Genomic DNA, 23415 nt, shown 5'->3' on the forward strand with positions numbered 1-23415 from the left:
TGAGAGTCCCAGACCAATGGGGCTCAAGTAAGAAACATGTCCAACAACATCAGAAGTAGTCATAAGTTCTCTGAGCACATGCCTGATAAATCACAACATCCATATTATTGTGTAAAAGAGAAAACAGAAACATCCCAACATAAAAAGGGCATAGAATCTGACCTTCGTGCTCAACCAGATGATGTCAGTGGAATGGTGGTCAATATCCTTGGAAACATGGTAAAGCTCTAGAAACACAGGCTATTTGAACACGTTGGCCATTTGAAGTTCTTCAGGAATTGCTGAACTGTTTCAAATCTAAAATTATGATTTAGGAAAGTACAGTTCAGTACTGGCAAATTATAATTAAGTAAACTAGCCAATTCAATATAATTTCCTATTAGCTCACTCACATTTTGAGATATGTTATCTGAGGCAATTATGTTGTGACACTACATTTACATGCATTTTGAAATTCTTGGTGGTGACTAAAGGATCTCTGGGGCAAGCAAAATACTCGCTGTATATAAAAGGCATAATCTCTGCCCTCCCATACGAGAGAAATTTTTTCTTCTATCCCATAGGCCTGTGAGGTTTTTCCCTCTGAGATTTTGACAGCCCATTTAACCCAACAGGTCAAGGCATAGAGCAGATTATGACTGCCATGATTGATATTTATTGTATCCTAGAGTTTGCCAGCCAATGAAAGGGGCCCAAACAAGGAGAAATGTATAAAAACATAAAGGGTTCATGGGGCACCTGGCTGGCTCAGTCAGTTAAGCGTCGGACTCTTGATTTCAGTTCGAGTCATGATCTAGTGATTGGTGAGTTCGAGCCCCACAACTGCACTGCCATCATGGAGCCTGCTTGGGATTCTCTCTCTTCCTCTCTCTCTGCCCCTCCCCCCCACCTCTCTCTCTGTCTCTATCAAAATAAAGAAGTGAACTCTAAAAAAAGAGAAAAAAATTGAAAAGCAAAACAAGACATAAAAGGTTCAAAAGAGAAATCATAGCTTGTTACTTAAGAATATGGGACTCTGGGGGTGCCTGGGTGTCTCAGTCAGTTGAGCATCCAGCTCTTGATTTTGGCTCAGGTCAGGATCCCAGGAAGATGGAATGGAACCCCATGTCTGACTTCACACTGAGCGTGCAGCCTACTTAAGATTCTCCCTCTCTTCTTCCCTCTGCCTCTCTGTGTCTCTCTCTGAAATAAAAAAAGAAAAAAGAAATAAATTAAATTAAAAAGAGTATGCAACTGTGGGGGCCAACTGCCTGCCTGGCTTCCAATCTTCCTCTGAGCTTCCTAGCTATGTAACTTTGGGCATGGTGCTCTGCCCCACCATGGATTCATTTCCTTATCAGTAAATTAGCCATAATAACACTGTCTACTTCATGGGGGGCAGGAAGTGTGAAGTGAATTAACATTTGTAAAGTGCTAGAACAATATCTGCCCTTCTAAACAGTGTTTGTATATACATATATATATATGTACATATGTACATGTATATGTATATTATGTATGTATATGTATATTATATATGTATGTATATGTATATGTATGTATATGTATATATATGTATGTATATGTACATTATATACGTATAATATATGTATATATACATATATATGTATATACACACACATATATGTATGTATATATACATATACATATATATACAATAGGTATGGTATATAAGAAGGTAGGCTAAGGTATCTTCAAATCTTTGTTTCTTTCCCACTGATATATTTAGTTTATAAGAAAATGGGAGAACCTATATAGTAAATGATATATTTATGTCAGGTCCAAGAGTTCATATTAAGTTATAACATTTGTGTAAAGCTTTTAGTATGGGTAAGATTTCTCTAAACAAGATTTAACTGGTAGGTGGTGGTAGTTTGTTTCTACTCTTGGTATTTTCGAAGTCTGAAGTGGGATTATCTTTAACTTGCCTGTTGGAAAACTCTAATAGGCCAAGTTTCTGAAATGAAAGTTTTATTCCAGATTTATTGACTGGCCACAAAGTTTTACATAAAAATGTCTAGGACTTTGGGGGGTGGGGAGTGATGTAAAACATAGTACCAGAAGCCAAATTAAGAAGAGAGCAGACCGAAAGTTAAAAACAACTTTTTTTATTGAAAAACAATTTTTTTTACTGTTTATTTATTTTCGAGAGAGAGAGAGAGAGAGAGAGCATGAGCAGGGGAGGGGCAAGAGAAAGAGGGAAACACAGAATCTGAAGCAAGCTCCAGGCTCTGAGCTGTTAGCACAGAGCTCAACACAGGGCTCGAACCCACAAACCACAAGATCATGACTTGAGCTGAAGTGAGACGCTTAAGCGACTGAGCCATCCAGGCACCCCAAAAACAATTTTAAAGAATCCAATTCAACTAACACTAGGATCTGCTGATATGCTAGAACTTTCACATTTGTTATCATTTTCTACATTATTTACTAACATCTGCATTTTATGTTTTAGAAAGGCTATAAAGAGTCAGAGGTAAAATGACCAAAGTTAATACATTGTTGAAACTTCTTTTGGAACCGAGTTTATGTGGTTTCAACCCAGGGTTCTTCCCATTCTGTCAAAGCTTCCAAGATAAATCATCCAATCTAAAGACAAGATGTGATTTAATAGTTCAAAGGAAAGGGGACCAAAGTGGATAAAAACACGCAAAAAATTTCCCAGGCAGAGGCTGAAAAGTGGTTAGAATGTGGGGAGGTAGATGGGAAGAGAAAGGCCACAATGGAAAGTTGAGTAGAAGCAAGGAGGCTTAGCCAGACTAACCAGCAAGGAGACAGGAATAGTGATAAAGATGATTCCACCATTACAATAGAGGGAAACAGGCAGCAAAGGTGACACCTGATGTTGGGAGCTCAGGAGCCTTTGTACCTACAAAGGTTTTTCAGCCGAGACGTGGGTATGTCACACACATGTGTTTAACTGGGGCACCTGGGTGGCTCATTTGGTTGAGTGTCTGACTCTTGATTTTAGCTCACTTCATGACCCTAGGGTCATGGAATCCAGCCCCGAGTGCAGCCTGCTTAAGATTCTCTCTCTCTCTCTCTCTCTCTCTCTCTCTCTCTCTCTCTCCACCCCCACCTCTGCCCCTCTCCTAATGCATGTGCAAGCACGCACTCTCACTCTCTCTCTAAAATGTAAAAAAAATTAAATTAAATTAAATTAAAACATGCGTTTAGCAACAGAATTAAAGAAAGGGAAGAAAGGTGGCCAGGAGAGCTACTAGGAGACTGCCTAATTCAGGCAAGCTGTGATAGGTATCTGAGATTGTCTGATGGCTGTGGGATAAAAAGGACATAACATTACAGCAGTTGCCCTAAAGGCAAGATTTTAAGAACTTAATAATTATGAAGCATGAAGGAGAACAAGAAGTTAGACATGCCCTCAGGGCTTTGAGAACTTCAACAATGGGCATGCTGTTGGTAATCAAAGGAGGATCGAGCCAGGGAAGAAGAGAGGCGCGCAGGTCTGGAAAAGACACAGGCAAAACCCTTGATTTGGAAGGAAATAAACATCACCAACAGGAGACGCTGAGAAACCAAACTGAGCTTAATTCTAAGTTTGTTGAGCTCCACGTGATGCTGGGACACACCAATACCAATGTGCTGTGCAAACTCACCCAGTAGGACGAAAACTCAGATAAGCAGTCAGGATGAAAATATCAATGTGAGAGTTATCAACACAAAGAAAACCGTAGAAAGGGGGCTACCGGATTAAGTAGCCTAAATGACCACTGAGATGTTCTACCTCATTCCTGAGCCACCAAAAGGAGTTTCAACTGGTGTATCTCGTGTTCTTCTATGTCTCAGTGAACACCACAAAATGTTCAACATCTGACTTCTGGGGAGCAGGCAGGATGTGAGGGGCATTCTCATTATCTATGCATTTGCTTTTCGTTTTTTATGAAGAGTAGCCTCTATTTCACTGTTGAAACCCCTGAAAAAGGAACACATGAGAGAATTTAAATGTGCTAAGAAATTTGAAATGCTAAAAATGGCACTTTAGCATTGGCTGTGTAAGAATTTCAATGTTCCTGCCAGCTCAGATACAGGCAATTTTATCTTTAATTACCAAAATAAATGTAATTTAAAATTTTTCTTGCATACCTAAAGTCAGAAAATAAAGTGCTCTTTTAAGTATAATAAAATGCCTTGATCTTAATTGGACAAATTATAGTCCCACAAAACCTTCAACGTTGGAGGAGGGCAGCAAAGAGATCTAGTCCAACTCCCTTGGACGACAGACCAGGAGGTATGCTCTAAGCCACTGTTGGATGACAGCTGGGCTACATGATTACTTATACATACATCTTGTCAACAGTCCTCAAACATCACCCAAGAACCTTATTCAGTCTGCAAAGTGACCAGATTCAGTATCTTAGATTGTCATAGACCGCAGCAGTGTCCAATTCTAACATTAACCTAACTTAGGACAAAAACCAAGTCTTGGAAAATTCTGTTTCGTTGGAAAAGTTTGCTATAGAAAATGCAGATCTGTTCTCTGAAGTCCACAGGAGAATCATCAGAGGTAGTCAGAGCAATTGAACTACAGGGAATTGTGTTCCCCTTTCGCTCACATCTGGTATGGATTTATCATAATGAAAAAAAAAAAGAAATCATTTAAATTAGGCATGTGGATTTGTGCCTTGACCTTGTTAAGTGAAAAGTAGGTGTTACCCCCATGAATTTCTATGAAATTGGTAGTAAATGTGTAAAAGTCAAGCCCCCCTACAGCAGATTAAGAAGCCATGTGTTTGAAAGGGTAGAGACACCAAATGCTAGTACGTTCATGCACGGAATATATAGATACAACTTAGGTAATATAGTACAGATTTGAACTTGGTTCTTCATTTTTTTTTTTTGATATAGCAAAAATATGTGCAAAAGGTAGAAGATAAGTAAGGGTAAAATTAAAGGAATACTTCACCAGATTGCCTAGTTCTAGATGACCACGAAGACCAGACATTATAAATATGAATGTAGCATAAAGGAGATGAGATTGTTAAGAAAAAATGCTTTTCTTAAGAAGGGTTTGCCATGAAATTTGAGAAATTCTGCGATTATTTTTTTATCCTAGGAAAGAGCACTTTATGTCACTCGAGCTTTAAAAGTTAAAATTAAACTGCTGGACTTTTAAAATAGAGTTTCTTGGGGCACCTGGGAGGCTCAGTCAGTTCAGCATCCTGGATTTCAGCTCAGGTCATGATCTCGTGGTTCATGAGTTCGTCCTCAAGTCAGGCTCTGTGCTGACAGTGCCGAGCCTGCTTGGGATTCTCTCTCTCCCTCTCTCTCGCTCTCTGCCCCTCCCCCACTCATTCTCTCTCTCTCAAAAATAAATAGACTTAAAAAAATTTTAATAGAGTTTTTTTTATCACTTTCTTTAGCTCAGTAGTTTCAGATTTTTCTCCCTTCCCACTTTTGGCCAACCCAGCCCTTTATTCCTATGTTGGATGGGGACTTTGTGTGATAATAGAGAGTAGCCAGAATGAATGTCTCTGACCTCCACTCCCAGATTGTTTTATGCAGAAAAGCCCCATGAATATTACCTTCGCCTTCTTCAGCATTTTTTTTTTCCTCCTTGAAGTGTACAGGTTCACAGCCAGGGCCTGGCTCTTATTACAGGTTTTAAAATGAAGTCTATACAGTGAAAAGGACTCTGTTTTTATTTCTTTGGAATTATTGGCTTTCAAAGCCTTTGAATTCCCTGCAGATAATTACTGTTTTGGCCCATGATTTCTCTGATATTTGATGCCTCTGAGAGGAATAAATTACCTATCTAACAAGGAGGGTTAATTGGTGGTTGTGAGCCAGTGTATGTGCCCTTTGTATTATTTTGTAAGGGCCCCGCAAACTCTGACCATCTGAAACATCTGATTGTTTTAAACCATCTCCTCCAGTACAACTTGTGGTTTGGATTCTTGACTACTGGAAACTAAAAGAAGTAGGAAAGCATTGTGGCAGCTTCGTGTGTTTTCAATGTTAAGCGTTCTTTTGTCTTTTTGTGACATTTGTACCCCCCCAAGGTGATTACGTTTCTTTCCAGTATTCCGAATAAGAACTGTGCAAACCTAAGATACCTGTGCCTAGATCCGATCTCATAAAACCTCCCAGAGTTCAAACTTAGAGCTGCAGTTCCCATAAAATTCACTCTATAAGCAGTCAGACTCCCTTAGCCATTTCACAGATTCATCTCTGAGAAACTAGGCTTTTTTTGTGGTAGTATTTGTCTTATTAAACCCATGAAACTAAAAATGCCTCATTGAAGTAAAACATTAGCACCAACTTTCACAGCAAATTGTTTTGTGTGAATGAAAGCTTTTTAAGAGTGTAACTCGGCAAAATTACCCAAAAGTAGTTTAGCAAATGCCACAAAACATAACATCTGCGTATTAAAAATGCATTCTGTATGCTGCAGAAAAATCGCAGTACTGAAGCAATTTTCTAATATTTACATATTTATAACAAGTGCCTGTCATGCGAAGGCTAAGCTCACCTACCATACTTTCATGTTATGTAAAATGAAAAATGTCTCATGCTTGGGTGTTCTAATAACCATGATATTATTTTAACAATTACACTATTTAATACCGTGGATTAGTCCCTCTGATAGTGCTATTAGCTGTCACTATACTCGATAATAGGTGGCTTCATCTTTGTTATGACATGATCTTTCCTACTGTTTGTTGACCTTTCAATACAAGGGGGAGGGGACACTCCCAGCCCCCCAAACCTTTAAGCGGCTACTGTAAAGCTGTAGTTTAATTCTCAGCTGGAATGTTTAGAAACCCTCAGTGCTAAATACCTCAGTGGACTGCTTAAACACCAACAACAGCCTTATGGGGCCTTAGTCGACCTTAAACACATCTTTTTTTGTTGAGAATATTGCATTCTGCCACAATTCTGTGGGCTAACCCTGGGCTCACATTAAATATACCAGCCTCATTGAAGCTTACTGAATTGAGTTGAGTTGTTCTTTGTTTTATTCTCTCTCGGCTTCACCCCCAACTGGGACTGGGCAGCCTTTCTTCCAGTGGAGCGTGCTTTAAAGTAACCCAAAGAAGAGAAGGAGGGGGGAGGGGGGAGAGAAACCAAAAGGTGCAGCTAAGGCCCATAATTAGTCTTGATCCTCCAAGTCTAAAATATTTTAACGCCAGGTTTCTGATTGCAGTATGGGCAAAGTGGATTTGGGAATGCAGGAAAGTAATTAGGTCTGTGCATTGAAGTGTGGAGAGCATTTAAAAGTGAATGGGTGGTTACTACATTCTTGGCAGGCTGTTTTTTATCTTTTCATGCTCTGCTGTTGTTAGAGGTGATGGGTTTATTGCAATTTTTGCACTCTGGAGGTGGCCGTGTTTTTCTTAACCTAGCCTCTTGCTCTCTATCTCAAAAACGAATCCTCATGGTGCGAGGAAGAATGAGGGAAATTTTTAAAAAATAAAAACAAGCCACATTGGCCAGATATTATGCAGTGAAGCAGAATAAGTTGGGAATGAACCTCAACATTGCAACAGGTCACTTAGAGAGATTCCGGGTTTAATTAATGACTCACTGAGCACAGGACCAACTGGAGACAATGGTCACCCCAAGGAGAAGGAAAACAGAACATATTATCCTCTAACCACGTTCCCAGAGCCATCCAAACTATCTGGGGAGAAGCTGACATCATTATGCCACGCTGAGCCCTGGTAGAGAAGATACAGACCATAAATGTCTGAAGAGTCAAAATGCGTACATTTGATTACTTCAATCTACAGAAATGCTGCAATTTGCTCAGATCACATGTCCCTTCAGCCTAGGTCTTCATGTCTGCCAGTCAAGTAAATCATCAGTGCTAGCTTGAAAGTCATAGAAAATGTACGTGTTAAAAAAAAAAAAAAAAAAGCTGGGGCATTCAGGGCGGGGGGTGGGGGGGAAGCTAAAGTAAGAATTAATAGAATTTAAATGGACTCCTTTTAATTTCCAAAAAAAGTTTTCTTTTAGCTTGTAGTGAATGATACAAGAAGAGAAGCCTTGTTTCTTTAGCAAAACAGACCTATACATGAAAAAAAAAAATTGCATGAGGCAACTTGGTCCTTCCAAAGGCATTTAATGATATCTGCTGAATTCAAAAAGGCAAAATCAGATCTAACTAATGGAGAACCAAATGAAATAACCCAAAGGTCAGTTTGGGTTTTTGTTGTGGTTGTTCTGATTCGAGGGTTGGGAGCTTTTCTGTTTGCTATCTGTTTTCGCTTTAGAAACATGACGTGGAAGGGTTCGCATGGATGACTGGCCCAGTATACTTATGTCCTTGGGCAACCACTTCAACATACTCAAAGTTTAGACAAATGAGTTCTTACTATGAAACACTTTTTACTGTTGTATTCAGTGTCTTAATTAAGTGCTATTCTACCATGACCTAGTCTTCTGTAGGAGAAGTATATTTCCTTAGCCACATATGGCTTTTAGCTCATTGGATTCATCTCCATGTGTAGTGAACAAGAATGAGCACTTTGCTGTCCGACGTATTATCACTTTTGCCATGGTAGACTCAAAGAGGTTCTCTCCGCTCAGGTTTTCCCACGAAAAGATTGGTACAGCACTGACATTGCTTAGCAACCTTGTTTTAGGTCTTCTAGAAGATACAAATAAAACATATGATCTGATGCCATTATAAATGAGATTTACATCTTCATCACAGCCTGTTTATAACAGAGAAAACTTGGAAACGGCATAAATGTCTAGCAACGAGGAATCAGTTAAATAAACAATGATACATCCATACAATGAAATGCTACCCAACCATCAGGAATGATGCTGGAGAAGCATATTTAATGACCAGAGAAGATTTTAGTAAATCTTCAAATACTGTATATGGAATCTAAGTTTAAAAGGCAGGTTTAGAAGGCAATATTCATAGTATAATCCTATGTGCATGTGTGTATAAAATAGGTAGTAAATTATCACAAATTTTAACGTATAATCCTGTTTAAAAAGAAAAAAGTAAGCCCATTTTTAGGAACGAGAAAAATACACCCGAATGTTAATATAGGTTCCCCCTGAGTAGTGGAATTCAGGGTGATTTTGTTTTCTTCTCTCTGCTTATCGGTATTTTCTAAAGTTTATTTAATAACTTTATAATGGGACAAGATAGTTTTGTAACAAAGAAACGATGTGTAAAAGTCATTTAAAAAAAATAGTTTACCAAACTATGGCTCTTAATTCTCCACGCAGACTTTCTAAAACACTGTTTATGATCTGTCGCTCTGAATACAAAAGGCAAACATGAAAGTAAAGTTTCTGTCCTCACCCACATCCCATATTTATTGTGGTACCTGAACATAAGTTTCATTACCCACAGCATTTACTGAAGACCTCTCTCCAGGTGCCTAACAGGCAGGAAGAGATACCAGCACTCCACAATTAAACTGTATTTCACATTTAGAGAAGTACATTTCCAAGTACTTCTGTACTTGGAATGTACATTAGTACATTTCCAAGTAGGAAATGTGTATCCCTCCCCCATCTTTCTTACATGAGGCAATGACCGATGGCTGTTCAACCTCATTCTGACCAAGCTCTACTCAGAACACGTTCTGCAGGCTTGTGCGGGCCGGCTGGGGTCATCCTCCTCCCTGACCCTCCCTGAGTCCAGAAAGCAAGGTCCACATTAGAACTCAGCTGCTTGTGTTGAGGAAACATTCCTTCCTGGATTGCCTGAGATATTCCTCGTTATGCAAATGGGAAATAAGCACTAGCATATCCAGGTCAGATGCATAATGTATATAAATAATTGCTGGGGGAAATCTGTGACTCAGTGAGCTCATCTAAAGCCAGAAGCTTAAGAAGTTTGTGTCCAGCATAGATGCTGTCATGCTGGGAGCCCATGGGAAAATCACTTAAACTCTCTGTGTTTCATCTTGAAATAGAGACGATAGGAATGTTGACCCAGGCCCCAGGGAATAGCAAAAGATTGTGAAGCACTTCAAAAATTCTTGTATCAAAGTAATCGGTGCTATTTAGGGAAAAGGTCACGAAATAATCAAAGACCTCCTGAAACCTCAATAACAACAATGTGATTGGACAAACTGTAATCTAGGCATAGTTGGAAAGGCACAACTAAACTCATGGAACCCCAAATTTACAGACACACCTAAAACATTTGCCATAGTTAATTTAGGGATTTTATGATCTTTTTCGCAGCAGACTCATAATTCTCCTGAGGCTGAACATACCAATCAGATGTTTGTGCAGATTCTCTGGCTTCACGTGGTTTCAAAGAGAATCCCACCCGGAAATGAATTGCTGAGAAAGTTCTTGAAAGCATCACTTACTACAAACCAAACTGTATTCAGCAGGTAGAAATTAACACGTGGGCTAGACACAACCTAGGATCACAGAAACACACATGGAAGCCACAAGAGGCTGGAATATAGTGCTGTCCTATAATTATGTGGCTTTTCTGCAATAGTCACTGTGAGCTTCTGTGGCTTCCATTAGGAATCCCACTAAGAGTAACTGGCAGCAGGATGTGTCTGGTCTCCTGCCCATCTCCCTCTCCCATTCCTGGGCACTACACCCGCCTACCATCTCTGATCTGAGACCAGACAGTGCTCAAGTTTTAGTGTGTCATGGTATTTTCTAGATGGTTTACCAAACTATATACATGGTCAAAGAAATAGGGCTCATGGGGATTTGATATCTCCCACTATTTGGGTCATGGACTCAATCACCATCTCTTGGTCTGGGGTATGCCCACAAAAAAAAGACAGGAGAGGAAATTCTTGAAAAATCAGAATGGGAACAGGAATTAACTTTATGCCTCCTGGAATTTCTAGCCTTAAACAAAATGATGCAAAACAAAACAAAAGAATGACCCCTTCCTGGATGTCTGATGCTCTGTGTTGCATTATTTAATCATCGTTTCTACCTAGGGTAGTGGTTTCTGATTTAGAATCAAAGACCTGGGTTCAAAACCCAACTCCACTTCATAGCTAAGTGGCCTAGAGTAAATAATTTAATATTTTCTTACCTCAGTCTCCTCATCCATAAAGTGGGAGTGATAATTAACTACTGCCTAGTGTTGTAAAAGAGTTTGACAGGAGGCATGCAAGTATTTAACAGAACGTCTGACATATAGTAATTATTCAATTAATGTTAACTGCATTGTTAGCAATACTGTTGCAGCTATATCAGTAGCTAGTTTCTTTATTTGGTAACAAAGAATACTGGTACTCGGAAGATTAAGCGGCTGACAAGCCAGGATTCCATCCCAGGAACCCTGACGGCAAGATGCAGGCTGTTTGTATTCCTCTTCACTGTTTCTCTCTTTGGGAAACAAAGTCAGGGCAGTTCAGAAGGATATGCTCAAAAACCTGTTAAGGTAGTCTAACCACCCACATGCAAGGATCTCAAAACATGAGTCGAAGCATGTCGAAATATGTTCTTTTATCCTCAGCAACATTATTATGGCCTCTCTTGTGGTGAGTCCTGTGTTTGTCTCAATCCCACAGTAATCATGCTGGCCAGGATACTGATCTCAAATGAATTTCTCAGCACCAAGGGCAGAAGAGAGAGCAAAAGTGATCTTTTTTTTTTTTTTTCTCTCTCCTTCTTTCTTTCTTTCTTTCAGTGGAAAATCCATGACCTCCATGACCCTCAACCCAAAACCATAGCCCAAGGCTTGGTATAGCTAAGGGTGGAGGGGTGTGGAGAGGGCAGATAATGTTAGAGAAAGACAAACTAGGAGCAGAAACAAAGGCCAGTAAACAGAGTGAAAGAAGCTTAGAAAGGGGGAGGGAGGAGGGGGGCCTGGAAGCAAAGAACAAGGCTCAGAAAAAGGACTTGGAGAAAGACTGAATAAATTGTTTGCTTGTGCTGTTTAGCAAAATCAGCTAAACTTGGCTTTCAAAAAGTTTCACACAAAATCATTTTCACTGATTATTTTTTGGCACAGAAATTTTGTAAAATTTGGAAATTCACAAAGTGACACAATTTGCTAAAAATGCCATTCAACACAATTTGATGTAAACTCCAGAAATGTTATTATAATTCATTAGGAAAACTTAAAAATGTGATAGTGTCCTGAAAACTTGGATGGTTGCCACAAGAATCACTGGCAGCTAAAAACCAGCATAAGAACCAAAATGCTCAGTCTATCTATTCACAGGCAAATGTCATGTGTCTTTTATGTGGTTAGCTTCACTCTAATATCCTGGAGATACTTTGTAGCCATTTTTAGTCTTTCATTTTATTTTCTCTCAAGAGTCAAATCCTATAGCCCTTACACTTGTAGGCAATTCTGTACAGCATCCGTATGACCCATATATCAGCAAGGAAGCCCTGCTCACTACCGCAACTGAGTTCTGAAGGGGTGAGTTTGGATTCTACTGCCCTGTTGTTAGAACTGTGTGTTTTCTAAGTAGGGTAAAAGTGGTTGGCTTCCTGACAGAACCCAGTGCTACTGATATAATTCTGGCAGGCAAAAATACAACGAAGAAAATCCCAAATGAGCATCAGGTAGATTAGATCGAAGGCTATTGCCTCCTTTAGGGGAAGGATTTTGTCTTGACCACGTAAGCAATGACCCTAGCAGAGAGTAAACGCTCAGTAAGTTACAGGAAAGAAGGATGGAAGGAGAATAGGGAGAAAAGAGGGAGAAGGGAAAAAGGGAAGAAAGGAAGATTCAAGTTCTAATACACAGTAAAGTGAACTTGGACTAATTGCTAACTTTTCAAAACCTGTTTCCCTGTATATAAATGAGAATAACACCCACCTCCAATATTGTATATAGTCGGGGCTTTATGGCTTACCACAGGTTTTCACCTACATTATCTATGAAATCATCATATTATTTCTATTGTTATTCCTATCATCACTGGATATGCCTATAAAATAATGCAAAACAATTTTTCCTCAAAACTCCCAATCACTCCTCTGATAATTCTCCCAGTCCTACCCATGCTTTAAAGCCCTATGTCCTCCCTCCTGCCAGAGGAGCTCCTTAAAAATCCTATTTTCTAGAAGTCCCTCAGGCTTCTTCCAGACCCAGACAAAATATATCAATTTAATATGCCCAATCTTTAGTCATCTGCTTCACACTTGATACTCTGATACATACATACCAAGGTGACTGAAACTATATTAGTTACTGGCATCCATTGCCACACGTCCTGAATTACAAGCTCTGAAAGAATAAAACTACATTTCCCAGGCTCCCTTGCAGCTGGAGTTCCAGGTACACTCTGGATTCGGCCAAAAATGATGTACTTGTGACAAATCTGAAACACAGGAGAGGCTATTATTCTGTGACAGTTGCACTTGACAGGCAAGCTCTGACAGTCATGCATGCGGGCAATGGCCAGGGTCCACGTCCTTCTCACTGGCTATCAGTGTCTTGGGTGAGAGGCCAACCAGAGCAAAAGCAGCAGGTAGCCTGGGTGACACCCTTTTCCCAATAATTGCAGCAGCAGTGGGGCAACCAGAAACCAGACAGCAAGGGCAGCTCCTTAATTCCATTGTTCCAGGCCTTCCCAATGGTTTTATGAATTCATAATCCCCTGTATTAAATTCCCTTCTGCTTAAAACACCCAGAGCAGTGTCTCTTTTCTGCACTGAGGTCTGATTGATAGAGCAGTTTAATGATTAACACAAGTTACACTCACTGAGCCCATCCTCCCTACTCCCAAATCCCTGTGCTCATAACTAATTACACATTGTTCCTGCTGTGTTTTAATTCTTTATTTACATGTTTATATTTATGTCTTTTACCCTATTGTATTTCTTTATTTGCATGTACAATTTCGCCACCCTTGTTACCAAATTGGGACCTTTGGGAGTAAGGTTCCAGTGTCGCAGTCATTTTTCTAGTGCCAATGGCAACTCAATAAACTCTATGAACCTCTTTTGGATAATATGCTTGCACTCCTCTGCCTACAGGAAGGGTTGATACATGACGAACATGCATGGTAGCATTTATGCTCTAAGAAAAAGAAAGGGGGCCTTTTTAAAAATCTACATACACATACTGTCTCTATATTTATCTATTTATCTACCTGTCTATCTTCATCCATTCTGTGTGTGCAGGCAAAATGACAGGAGTACTAATGTAATTATCCACATTACTCAGTTCTCAAAAAACTCTTAAGGAAAAAGACAAAGAGCAAAGTAGGAGACGATATTTGCAGTTGATTGCATTTGCAAGGAACTAAACTCTAATCTAGAAAGAAACCATAGAATAATAATTTAAAAAAACCCTATTAAAAAAGTGAGTAATAGTTCACAGAAAAGGAAATACAAATGACTCAGGAACATATGAAACGATGCTCAAATCACTCCCACATAGAAAAAATGCAAATTAAAACTACATCAAGATACCATATTTCACTATCAGGTTGGTAAAAATCCAAAAATTTGACAACCCTTAGGGTTGGCAAGATATACAGAAATGGGAGCAGTGATTCATTGCTGGTGGGAGTGTAAATAGGTATAATCATTCTGGAAGGCAATTTGGCAATATTTATTGAAATTACAAATGCATGTACTCTTTGACTCAGCAGTTCCAATTCTAGGAGTTTATGCTACAGATATATTCACACATGGGCAAAATCATGAATGTGCACGGTTATTTACTGCAGCAGTTCCTATAATAGCAGAAGATTGGAACAATCTAAAAGTTTGTCAATAGAGAGCTGTTTAAATAAATCATGGCACATCCAAATAATGGGATACTGTTCAGCCATAATAAAAATTTTTTTTCCCAAGAACAGAGATGCTCCATAGTACTAATATGTAAAGACATGTAAGACATACTGAGTGAGGGGAAAAATACCAAAGTGTGCACAGTATGCTACATTTTTTTAAGTAGGGAAAGGAATAGGTGTTGACATTCGCTTATAGAAACATTTTTTAAAATTCTGAAAGTCTACACAAGAAGCTAATAACGGAAGTTATTTATCTTGGTGTAAAGGTGGAAACCACCAGATGGGGGACTGAGGAGAGGAAAACCTTAGGCTCACATTCACTATTGTAAAATTCTTAAACTATGCAAATCTATTACTTGTTTTAAATATCAAGTAAATATTAAAATACAACCACTATTAAGCAACAGGAGAGTATTCCAGGGCTATTTGTCTGATTTGGTCAATTCCTGGCATCTGAAGGCACAACCCTTTAACTTCACTGGAAGTTTGTAGGTCAGGAAAGACAGTCAGTGAAGTTTTAAAAGTAATTGCTTATTAAGCACTATTTTAAATATATATATATATATATATATATATATAGGAGATACATTGACATCACAGTGGTTAGAGTAGGGAAAAACACTAGAAAATATTTTCCTACCTACAAGCATTCCCATGTTAATTTTATATTTGTTTAGAGTTAATAAGCTGCTTTTTCAAAATGCAAACATGGGGTACATTTCCTGCAAGTACCTTGAAGCTCAGCATGCATTATTTCATCTGATAGTCTTGAAGCTCAGCATGCATTATTTCATCTGATAGTCTGTTCAAGAATAATCTGTATCTGCTGAAGGATGGGTGTTTCCAACTGGGGGAAAGAGAAGGGTTGGGGAGAATATCCGAACCTGTAGAAAGGGAAGGACTGTATGAAAGTAGCAATGGACAGACAGCCCAGCAGCCAGAGGAGAACAGACAGGGCGGGACTTTCAGAGAGAATGGGTAAAGAAAAGGAGGTGAGAGGATAACTAATCAGAAGCCTGCTTCACATCTGCCCGGAAACTTGTTGGTGGCAACCACCTGATTTCCACAGATAATGACCTCTCTTGCGGTCTCTCACACACAAATCCTACTTTGCCAATGCTTAAGATTATTGAGGAACAATTGCTTCTTGATCCCACAGAGACTTAGTGTCCATTCAGTCTCATGGGTTTCTCTTTCTCTGTTCGTCTTCCTTTCCTCTCCATTTCCCTTCCCCTCTCCCTTCCTTTCTTTCCATATAAAAATCTGTGCATACTTGATGTATGCACCTTGATGAATTTGAAGATAAGTATACACCTGTTAAGCCATTATCACAATCTATGCCATAACCTTATCCATCACTTCCAGAAGTTTCCTCCTTACCCTCTTTAATGTACGTATGTGTGTGAGTGTGTGTGTGCAATAAGAACAATTAACATAGGATCTACTCTCTTAGCAAATTTTTACACATATAGAACAGTACTGTTAACTCTATGAACTATGCGGTACAGTAGATCTCTAGGACTTATTCACCTCATAACTAAACTTTGTCTTTTTTGACCAACACCTCAACATTTCTTCCTCCCCCAGCCTCTGCCAACCACCAAACTACTCTTTGCTTCTGAGTTTGGCTATTTTTGTTAACGTTTTATTTAGTTAGTTAGTTATTTTTGAGAGACAGAGAGAGATAGAGCCTGAGCGGGGGAGGGGCACAGAGAGAGGGAGACACAGAATCCGAAGCAGGCTCCAGGCTCTGAGCTGTCAGCACAGAGCCTGACACGCGGCTTGAACCCGTGAACCAGGAGATCATGACCTGAGCCGAAGTTGGACACCCAACCAACTGAGCCACCCAGGTGCCACTGGCTATTTTTTAAATTCCTCACTTATCTAAGTGGGTTCATAGTCTTCTAATATATACTGCATTTTGTAAGAAAACCCAGTGCTTAAGAATCGTTTTGTGAATTCTCTCTCTCTCTCTCTCTCTCATTCTCTCTCCGTTTGCCCCTCTCTCCCTCTCGTTCTCAAATAAAAAAAATAAGAATTGCTTTGTGTGTGTGTATTTTTTAACTCTAAAGTAAAATAGAGAGCTATTTAAAGAGTAGAGAATTAGGTAAGATTTTATGAAAATATGTATTTTGGATTAGGTTTGTTATCACATAAGATGTACATATATCATTTCTGAACCAGCTGCTTCACTTGAAAGCCCAGTTTCCAACTTTTCAATACGCTCACTATTAGAAATTGCTTACATTGTGACATCTGCTAAATAAAACCAATGATAGTAAATAAAATGAGTAAAATCAACTGTACTGCTATCATCTTATGAATAATATATCTTTCCATTATATTATGAAAAGGCCATGGTGCCTACATTATCCAAACCCACAGTCATGAGGGATTAGACTTTTATTTAAATGCTTTAGGAATAACCTGTCAGTTGGGGCACCTGGGTGGCTCAGTCAGTTGAGCGTCTGACTTGAGCTCAGGTCATGATCTCATAGTTTGTGAGTTCCGGCCCCACGTCGGGCTCTGTGCTGACAGCTCGGAGCCTGCAGCCTGCTTCGAATTCTGTGTCTCCCTCTCTCTTTCTGCCCCTCCCCTGCTCATACTCTGCCTCTCTCTCTCTCTCAAAAATAAATAAATGTTAAAAAAAAACTTTTTTTAAAGAATAACTTGTCAGCTCTGGTGAACAGCACAGATTCCTTTATATCACTCCAGCAGGTAGGTATTTTGCCTGGTTAAGTAAAGAATATATGGTGCTGGCAGGGTTGAGGTTGCCAAAGTTCTCCATGTCTGTTTCAGCACAAATTTTGCCATAACTTTAAAGTGTTTCTTGTTATAGAAACTCTGTAGTGTACGTCCTGTGCACATAGAAATACTTTTCCTACTGTTAAGGTGATATGATGCAGTCATGTTGGAAATGTATTTATGTTCATTCATGTCAGATTCCCATAACAGTCTTATTCTACAAATATACAGGTGCAGGGTGGCTGGTTGGCTGCCTGGCTGAGAAAGAGAAGGTGTGTGACAGATGGCCCTGACGCATAGCATCCTAACATGTTAGAGAAGGAAGGGACGCAGAGATTATAGGGACCTAGCCCAATTTTTGCCAATGAGGAAATTCAGTTAATAATATTATTTACAAATGCTATTTATATTCTAAACTCTTTAATCAAATGACCCAGCAAAGCAGAGCCTGTTAAAAAATATATTACTACTAATAATAATTATTATTCTTATTGTAGAATTATAGAATTATAGAATGGTTGCTATAGGGAAGAAACAAAGAAAAGAAATGGGTATTCTGGGGATTCCCAGGTGGCTCAGTTGGTTAAGCGTCCAACTCTAGAATTCAGCTCGAGTCATGATCTTACGGGTTGGTGAGTTCAAGCCTCACATCAGGCTCTTCATTAACAGTGTGGAGCCTGCTTGGGGGATTCTCTCTCTCTCCCTCTCTCTGCCCCTCCCACTGTCTCTCGCTCGTTCTCTCTCTCTCTCTCTCTCTCTCAAATTAAATAAATAAATAAACTTAAAAAAAAAAGAAATGGGTATTCTGTAAGGGAAGAATAAGCATTTTGACAACTGGGAGATATCCATCACTTTGTGAATTTGGGAGTGGGCAGGCTTCACTCCCAGGAACAGAAACAACCATGGGACAACCTTTGCATTGTTTTGTGGCGGCAGGCAATGAACAGTCAAGGCAGCCTTGCAGCTGAGGTTATTTGGTCCCACTTGGGCGAGGATTTTCACTCAGGGATATGGACATTAATCCCCTCTGTGGACCCACCCACAGTGTTTGTTCCACACCCTTCAGCCTTCAGCCAGGCTGCCTTGTCTTTACCACATTCCAGGCAGGATGGTCATGATGAAGGATGGCTTCACTGCTGCTTCTTGAATAGAAGCGTGTGAATGAGAATCCCCAACTTAGGCTCTCAAGGCAATAACTACCTTCCTAGCAAGATTCTTTAAAAAATAAGAAGATTTTTTAGAAAGAATGTCTTCTAGCATATAATGTTGCCAAATAATTAACATGTATGAAAACCAGCCTATCAATGAGGGGTTTTAATAGATCTGAATATATTGTTTGGCACTCCAAACCTGAATACTGAAATAATAATCTTTATTTCATGACATCTAATGAATTTCCTTTTTACTTGACATACTATGACAACATAGTAATTTATAACTACTTTTTATCTTTTGGGGCTCATGTATGGTAAAGAACAAATCACTCAGCCTACATCACAACGGATTGTAAGCAACAAAGTGATCCTATTTTCCAGGCTGGACACTGCCTCTGACTTGCCAAATGATATTGGGCAAGTATCTCATTTCTCTGAACCTTAAATTTCTAAAGTATAAAATGAGAGGTTAGGCTACGTTATCTCTAATGCCTTCTGTAGTTTAAAGACTCTGATGCACTTTGGAGCCAATTCTATAAACATTTTATAAAATTATCGCTGTGATTACTATTTTCATTATTTCAAGTTGAAATCTGAATCCTAGTTGTAGGGATCATACTCAAACATTTCAATTTGGCAGTGTTCAGCTAGCCTTTAGCGGTTTATCTGGATGGGCACACATGATGGTTAAGATGTCTAAGGAAGTACACAAAGAATTCTGTGGTTGACTTTGATAAGACAAAATGCTTTCTGCAGGGTGCTATTCGGATGAACACACCAGGACACTCAGCCAAACTCATCTGAACTATCCAAACCCCTTGATTCTGCAAACTGGGTTGCAGATCTTTCGAGAACAGGCTTTCTTACAAGATTGCTGGCACTTTCTCTTCCAATCCCAGCCAGAAAAACAGTAAGAACAGCCTTTCTCATATCATTTTGGCATTTCTGGTCTTGGCCCAGGCTGGAAAATTGAAGTGTAAAAGCACTTAACTGAACATTTCAGAAGGTAAAGAAATGTTCAATTCAAGTTTAGCTCTCAAATGGACAAGTGGTTCTTCTTTTATTCACCTCATCAGAACCCTAGATGGCAAAGAAATACCATGATTTTCTCTCTGCTTTTAAAGGTATCTACTCTAAGTTCCATGTTAGAAGCAAATAAAGCCCTTTTATGTGCCTCTGTAAAGGGCTATTGCTTATGTGTTAGAATGTTGATTGGTACTCTCAATTCAATTACGTCTATATCAAGCTTTGAGTGAATAAATTTTTGAAGAGTTTTCATTAGAAAAAAATGACTAATGTTTTCAAATAAAGTATATACAACTTACTAAAGTTAACTTAAGGAGGAATATACATACACAACTTATGAATAATATACACTTGCTTTGAAGTATTCCTTGTCACTGCCATATTAGCAGAGCCCTTGGTCAGATTGGTGCCATTTCTGCCTTGATTCTAATTTTTGTTTTCCTCTATTCTCATTCTGTTCTCTGCCACACACATGAGCAACCCTCACAAGCTCAACTCCAGTAATGGCCCACACCATGCAGTGACAGGCTAGGAATTTCATTTTGCAGAGATCATATGCTAATTTTGGTCATTTTTGTCTCCAATACTAAAATTCCTCCAATCACTACCTTCAGCCTATATCCATGAGCTGATCCTACATCTGATTATTACTTTTGCTATTTATTAATTTTTAAGTTAATATGACTCTGCTATGTCAACTAGAAAACACTTGCTTCAAAATTTCTAAGACAGGAGGAAAGTCCCTGACTTTGGGATAGGCAATAATTTCTCCAGTGAACACAAAAATCAATAATCATAAAAGAAAAAAGTTAATAAGCTAGACTTCATCAAAATACAAAATCTTCAGGGGCGCCTGGGTGGCTCAGTCGGTTAAGCGGCCGACTTCGGCTCAGGTCATGATCTCGCTGTCCGTGAGTTCGAGCCCCACGTTGGGCTCTGTGCTGACAGCTCAGAGCCTGGAGCCTACTTCAGATTCTGTGTCTCCCTCTCTCTGACCCTCCCCTGTTCATGCTCTGTCTCTCTCTGTCTCAAAAATAAATAAATGTTAAAAAAAATTAAAAAAAAATACAAAATCTTCAAAAGACACCATTGAGAAAATGAGAAGGCAAGCCACAAGACTGGGAGAAAAAACATTTACAAAACAAATATCTGACAAAGTACTTGTATCCAGAGTATGCAAATAATTCTTACAGCTAATAATAAGACAGATAACCCAATTAAAGACAGACAAAAAATTTGGATAGATGCTTCACAAAATGATACATATGAGTGGCCAAAAAGCATGTGAAAATGTCTTCCACATCTTTAGTCATCAGGGAAATGCAAATTAAAACCACAGTGAAGAACTACTACATTCCCACCAGAATGGCTAAAATTTAAAAAACCAACAATACCAAGTGCTGGTGCATTGTGGAGGAACTGGAACTCTTATATATTGCTGATGGGAATGCAAAGTGGTATCTCTTTGGAAAATAGTCTGACAGTTTCTTACAAGGTTAAACATGTACCTACAACTCAGCAATGGCACTCTTAGGTAGTTAGCCGGGAGGGATGAAAGCATATGCCTGTGCAAACAATTGTACTTGATTGTTCATGGCTGCTTTACTAATGATGTCCAAAAAAACAGGAAGAAAAAATTCAAATGTCCTTCAATAAATAAGTGTATGAACCAATTGTGGTATATTTGTACAACGAAACACTACCCAGCAATAAAATAAATAAATAGAAAGGAATAAACTATTGATGTATAGATTTCATGAATGAATCTCGAAAACACCTTGCTGATTAAGAGAAGCTAGAACAAAGGTAACAAACAAAGAGACAAACAAACAAAACTAGATAATGTAAAATTTCATTCATATGAAATTTCAGAGGAGAGAAATCTCACCTATAGGAATAAAAAAAAAAAATCAGACTTTCCTAAAGCAGGAACGGTGGGGAAGGGGGATAGGGAGGAGGCAAGAAGAGGGGGAGACAGGACTGTGAAGCAGGGAGCCTAACTGACTTTTGGAAACTTGGGGAGTGATGGAAAAGCTCTATATCTTGATTTTGGTCATGGCTTATAGGTGTACATATTTGTCAAAACTCAACAAACTCTACGCATAAAATGCATGCATTTATACTATGTCAATTATGCTTCAGTAAAGTTGATTTAAAAGAGCACTGTGAACAAACCCAAAAGCCTAACCACAACTAAGTTTCAAAAGGTTTTATGGATCTCCCCACTTCCCACAGGAATAGAAAAACTTCCAATATGTTTGGTACAGAAAATATTTTCTTCCTGTTACTTAAAAGGCTTTTGCCACATGATTGTTTCCTATTAGATATCTCTCTCAGATACTGCATGAGCTAAAGTTTAAAACTATATACTCTTCCTGGCTTCAGTTACGTGTGAATTACATATGTTATGAGGTATAGTTACTTAAACAACCTAATAGCTTTGATCCTTAATTTTCTTATCCGTAAAATGGGAACAGATCATCTCAGAACACTTTGTGGCACCAGTTCTTTCCTGCTGGCTGTTCGCCCTTGGAGGAGGCCCATAGGCAGCAGCCACAGCACCCAGCCGGAATGGCACTATCCCACTTCCGTGAGGAGTGGCAGTGATGTATGGCCACATGGTTCAACCAGGAGGCACAGAAGATCTGCAGACTCAAGGCCTGGCAAGCCAAGGCATACCACACCACCATCTGAACCCTCTAGCCCATTAATAGTTGCCCCACAATGAGGTATCACACCAAAGTGCGAGCTGGCAGGGGCTTCAGCCTGGAAGAGCTATGAGTGGCTGCCATTCACAAGAAGGTGGCACCGACCATTGGGATATCAGCAGTGGATCCAAGAAGGTGGAACAAGCCCATGCAGTCCCTGCAAGCCAATGGGCAGTGGCCCATCCTGTCTCCCAGAAAACCACCGGCCTCCAAGAAGGCAGACAGCTCAGCTGAGCTCAAATTGGCGACCTAGCTGACAGGACCAGTCATGCCCATTCAGAATGTCTAATAAGAAGGAGAAAGCCAGAGTCATAGAGAGGACTGCAAGGTGTTTGCCAGCCTTCGCAATGCCCACGCCAATCCCCAGCCCTTTAGCATCTGGGCAAAAGGGGCCAAGAAAATTGCAGAACAGGATGTTCACAAGTACAGTTTGTGATAAAAAGAAAAAAAAAGTGGTAATAATAATATTTAACTTGTATGATCAATATCTATCCTTTGAACACTATGCCAAGCACAAAGAAGTTTATTAACGAATTTAATAATTGTCATGATTGGGGCGTCTGGGTGGCTCAGTCAGTTAAGAGTCTGACTTCGGCTCAGGTCATGATCTCACAGCTTGTGGGTTCGAGCCCCACGTCAGGCTCTGTGCTGACAGCTCAGAGCCTGGAGTCTGCTTTGGATTCCGTGTCTCCCTCTCTCTCTCTGCCCCTCCCCCGCTCACACTCTGTCTCTCTCTCTCTCTCTCTCAAAAAATAAACATTAAAAATAATAATAATAATAGTCATGATTGATACTTATACTACTAAATTTCAAGAACCCAAACTGCTTCCTCAAGGGCTTCCTTCTGAGCAATGATCACATTAAAAAGGCAAGTAAAGCCCAATAACGTGTAGTTTATACCTATGCTGACCTCAGTCATTCTCAGAAGCCTGTACAACAGGTCTGCAGTTCTCAACATGTATCTCAACACATATTCCCAGTCATATCGTTTTACACAGACTGCAAATTATTTTCTTTGCGATCTCATCATTTATTGCTTCACAAACTTTTCTCCAGATTTCTTCCAAAATAAAGCCAGCTAGACCATTGTTTTCCACATTTTAT

General features: G+C 39.4%; 1 pseudogene; it reads left to right on the forward strand.

Annotated features, from left to right (window-relative positions):
- Nucleotides 1–36: 36 nt before the first annotated feature.
- On the forward strand, nt 37–22811 carry LOC113593185 (60S ribosomal protein L13-like; annotated as a pseudogene).
- Nucleotides 22812–23415: the final 604 nt, after the last annotated feature.

The sequence above is a fragment of the Acinonyx jubatus genome, chromosome A1, assembly GCF_027475565.1.
Source record: "Acinonyx jubatus isolate Ajub_Pintada_27869175 chromosome A1, VMU_Ajub_asm_v1.0, whole genome shotgun sequence".
Taxonomy (NCBI): domain Eukaryota; kingdom Metazoa; phylum Chordata; class Mammalia; order Carnivora; family Felidae; genus Acinonyx; species Acinonyx jubatus.